At 29.7% G+C, this 4890-nt stretch overlaps 1 protein-coding gene across 2 annotated transcripts in view; it reads right to left on the bottom strand.

Annotated features, from left to right (window-relative positions):
• Nucleotides 1-4890, bottom strand: part of LOC106468106 (epsin-2-like) — a 19162-nt gene that overhangs the window by 5373 nt on the left and 8899 nt on the right. The window contains exon 1 of one of the 2 annotated variants that reach the window (XM_022396406.1): nt 514-659. The exons of the other annotated variant lie outside the window; for it this stretch is intronic. The gene's annotated coding sequence lies outside the window, so the exon portion shown is untranslated. Of the gene's footprint in view, nt 1-513; nt 660-4890 lie in introns of those variants that run through there. 2 annotated transcript variants of the gene reach the window in all.

The raw sequence follows: 4890 nt of genomic DNA, 5'->3' as shown, positions 1-4890 counted from the left end.
GTAATATACATACATGTAACATACTAACAGATTCTAAAGTCATTGTAATATACATGTAACGTACTAACAGATTCTAAAGTCATTGTAATATACATACATGTATGTTACTAACAGATTCTAATGTCATTGTAATATACATGTAACGTACTAACAGATTCTAAAGTCATTGTAATATACATACATGTAACATACTAACAGATTCTAAAGTCATTGTAATATACATACATGTAACATACTAACAGATTCTAAAGTCATTGTAATATACATGTAACATACTAACAGATTCTAAAGTCATTGTAATATACATGTAACATACTAACAGATTCTAAAGTCATTGTAATATACATGTAACATACTAACAGATTCTAATGTCATTGTAATATACATGTAACATACTAACAGATTCTAATACCCGTGTATTAGACCAACAATTTTTATGTATATCTTGTAAAACCAATATAACAGAGTAAAAATTCATATTTCCACAACATTTATATAACATATCCTTTATACCTAAGTAAAAACATAACCAGTAACCACACGTACGACAGTCATCAACCAAAATCCAGTTTCTCACCCAACTACACCTCCTCTGGATCTATTCAGCGAAAGCTTTCCTCGTATCATCATAATACAAGATTTTACTTTATTTAATGTATTTATTAATACTAACTGTTCACAATCATCTTCCATAAACTTATGTAACAAGTCCCCCTTTCACCTATGTAACACACACACCTCCTGCACAACACTTATATAACACACTGTGTTTCTTCTCTGAATATATGGGCATTTAATATCAAACACCGTGTTAAAACAGTTCTTTACAAAAGATGGCTCTATTCTTGAATCATGTACCTTGACTTAGACTGCTCTTAGCAGGAAAACAAATGCTATCCAATTAGTTACGTTGACGTACTTATAAAGAAGCTTAGAAAACTTGAAGGTTGTATTAATTACACCTTAAGTACCAGTTGGCTTACAGAGAAGCATCTTATACAGTACATGAATATTACAGAGAGAAGAAAAAAACTTAAAAATAGTAAGTCTTCTTAGAAAGTTTCTGACATGAAGACAAACAAGACCATGTAGTACTTAGAAAACTAACAAGATATAAATGAATCCCACACAGAGCTTGTTGTATCAAGGTTAATCTTATTAGTGAAAACTACAGTTTAATGCCACTGACGCTGTTCCGAACAAGCACTCCAATCTCAGAAGATGTGCAAATATGTACATATGAAGTAATACATCATAACTAGCCTTTCATATTTAGTGGGATGTGAACACGTACTCATCCACATTAAAAGGTGGATAATCTTGTTATAATGCAGTAATATGTGGACTTGCAATTAACACACATTTACTAGGAATTTAACAACAAATTTTGGCATTTATTTTCATGTCTTAATATTTATTACCATACCTTATAAAATTTCTGGTATTTTTTATAAAAAGTGGATAATAACATGGCTTGAGTTAGTTATTAGGCAAAGAGACATAAATGTTATTGGATGCCGTCACCTTCTGATGGTTAATTTGGGATTGTCGGCCTGACACTGGCAGCATCTGCTTTGTTTTAAGGAGTTAACGTTCATCAGAATTTTTACACGTTCAGAGCAGCACCATGAACATGACATTTTTCCACACTGGTACATTTTGGACATAGATTGCCTAACGAATCACAACTCAACTTGTATATTTACCTTCCCTCAGCCAGTTACAAGATCAGCTATGACATAGCCATCAGAATAAACTACTTTTGTTGCCATCACCTTTTTGAAACTCAGAAATACTCTGGTGATTCATTTAAAGGTCAACAAAAATGTGTCTTAAAAGTTGTTACAGTCAAAAAGTCAAGGTTTCAAAATATGTAGATTATTACATTCAGAAGATGAATGTTCTAAATGCTATAGATTAACACAGTAAGAAAGTCAGTGTTCTAAAGTCTATAGATTAACACAGTAAAAAAGTCAGTGTTCTAAAGTCTATAGATTAACACAGTAAGAAAGTCAGTGTTCTAAAGTCTATAGATTAACATAGAAAGTCAATGTTCTAAAGTCTATAGATTAACATAGAAAGTCAATGTTCTGAAGGCTATTGATTAACACAAAGTCAATGTTCTAAAGTCTATAGATTAACATAGAAAGTCAATGTTCTAAAGTTTATAAATTAACATAGAAAGTCAATGTTCTAAAGACTATAGCTTAACATAGAAAGTCAATGTTCTAAAGTCTATAGATTAACATAGAAAGTCAATGTTCTGAAGGCTACTGATTAACACAGAAAGTCAATGTTCTAAAGTCTATAGATTAACATAGAAAGTCAATGTTCTAAAGTCTATAAATTAACATAGAAAGTCAATGTTCTAAAGACTATAGCTTAACATAGAAAGTCAATAGATTAACATAGAAAGTCAATGTTCTAAAGTCTATAGATTAACATAGAAAGTCAATGTTCCAAAGGCTATAGATTAACATCAAAAGTCAATGTTCTAAAGGCTATAAATTACCATAGAAAGTCAATGTTCTAAAGGCTATAAATTACCATAGAAAGTCAATGTTCTAAAGGCTATAAATTACCATAGAAAGTCAATGTTCTAAAGTCTATAGATTAACATAGAAAGTCAATGTTCTGAAGGCTATTGATTAACACAGAAAGTCAATGTTCTAAAGTCTATAGATTAACATAGAAAGTCAATGTTCCAAAGGCTATAGATTAACATCAAAAGTCAATGTTCCAAAGGCTATAGATTAACATCAAAAGTCAATGTTCTAAAGTCTATAAAGTAACACAGAAAGTCAATGTTCTAATGGCTATAGATTAACACAGTAAGAAAGTCAATGTTCTAATGGCTATAGATTAACACAGTAAGAAAGTCAATGTTCTAATGGCTATAGATTAACACAGTAAGAAAGTCAATGTTCTAATGGCTATAGATTAACACAGTGAGAAAGTCAATGTTCTAAAGTCTATAAATTAACACAGAAAGTCAATGTTCTAATGGCTATAGATTAACACAGTGAGAAAGTCAATGTTCTAAAGGCTATAGATAATCAGTCAGTAGATCAATGTCCTACAAATTATATGTTATGATAATCAACTCTGACATAGCGACTTAATTTGGTGAGATCAGAATCTTGTTAGCTTGGTTCTTAGAAGTACTAGGGCCTATCAAAACTATACACACTTTTACATTAGTCCAGCTTCCATGAAAGTTATTTAATTTTTTTTTAAACTGGTAAAACTCTAAGACTAGCTCTGTACATGTAGTTAAGTGATATTCCTAAGCTCTGTTTACTTCCCTTGTGTGTAGCGAGTCATATTAATAATACTGATAAGTAATTTGTCCATTTAATATATAGTTATCATTAGCAAAAACAAGTCTTTATTCATAAATCACGATTTTATTTACGTCCAGAAAAATGTGACAGGTGAAACCCAAACCATTCCACAAGATATTTCTGGGGCAGATTTTTTTCAATAAGTCTGTTCTTTAAAGGAAGACAGCTAAATGTCATGACATCTATTCAACTCTAGTTTCAAATAAACGTAATTAAGTAGTTACAGTATAGAGAATAACTGTTATATGTAACCTACAAATTTAAATACTAGGCTTACATCAAATCAAACCAGCACAGCAGCTATCAACCAATTACATTAGCTGACATTTATAGACTGATATATATATATATATATATACATATCTCAAGGTATATTTCAATTCTAGTGAAAAACATGTTAAACGTTGATTTTATAAGGAAGATCAGGATTTAGTTCAACAGACTACATGACTAACTACAGCAGAAACACAAAGATGTATCTTAGTTCCCTTGAATACGTTTATATTAACAGCTCCTACAGTGCGGTTACAAAAATTCAAGTTTACATTTTTTCAGTACACAGTCTAGGAATCTTACACTTAAAAAAAAAGTTAATATTTTTGAAAGTTTTCTGAACTGTACTCAAACTTTCATGTTGTTATTAGTAAACTAATAACACACCTTAGTAACAGTGGCCACTCAAGTCTGTTCTTTAATTTAAAAAACTGTTTGAAACACAAGCCGTTTTCAAACGTCCATTTGTAAAAAAAAATTTAAAAAACACCATAAAATTAATCTAGACATTTTTAAAACAACAAACCAACAAATAAATTATCAAAATTACAAATAAACTACCAGTTATTTCTTTATAATCCTTAGTTTAGTTTCGACTGAGTTTCCAAAACAAAATAACTTAACAACAACAACAGTTTTGGATTAGATGAAAACATTTTTAATTTACCATTTACAGATAAAACTAAAATTCTAAAATTTATGTGAAAACCGATTCCTTATGAAGTCATGTCCAACTTCCCATGGTAGCAGTTTTTGTTTTTTATATGTACTAAAACACATTTAAACTCTTCCTTTGAGTTACCTGTTATGTAGAAAAGTTTTAGTTATTATAGTTGAATGTGGATAAATGAATCCACAACTCTTAAGGTCATTTCCAAAACAGTCTCTGAATAAAATGATGCACTTTTAACTCATCATTTCACATTTTAATAACTCAGAAAACAGAATTCACAAATAAATAAATGGACAATAAATAAATAAAATATCTTCAAGGAGAAAGTTTCATGAGAAGTGATATAACATCGTTTTCCTAAATATGCATGCGCACATATCAATTCTAAATATGTTATCAGTAATATATTTCCACCAGTTTAAAGGTAAAATTCACGTATTTCAAAGCTACACACTTTAATTACACGTGTATTACTATATTTCAAAGCTACACTTTAATTATATGTGTATTACTATATTTCAAAGCTACACACTTTAATTATACGTGTATTACTATATTTCAAAGCTACACACTTTAATTATACGTGTATTACTATATTTC

This window comes from Limulus polyphemus, unplaced genomic scaffold (genome assembly GCF_000517525.1).
Source record: "Limulus polyphemus unplaced genomic scaffold, Limulus_polyphemus-2.1.2 Scaffold2875, whole genome shotgun sequence".
NCBI classification, from domain to species: Eukaryota; Metazoa; Arthropoda; class Merostomata; order Xiphosura; family Limulidae; genus Limulus; species Limulus polyphemus.
The sequence above is the reverse complement of the archived record's forward strand: the minus strand, read 5'-3'. Positions and strand labels throughout refer to the sequence as shown.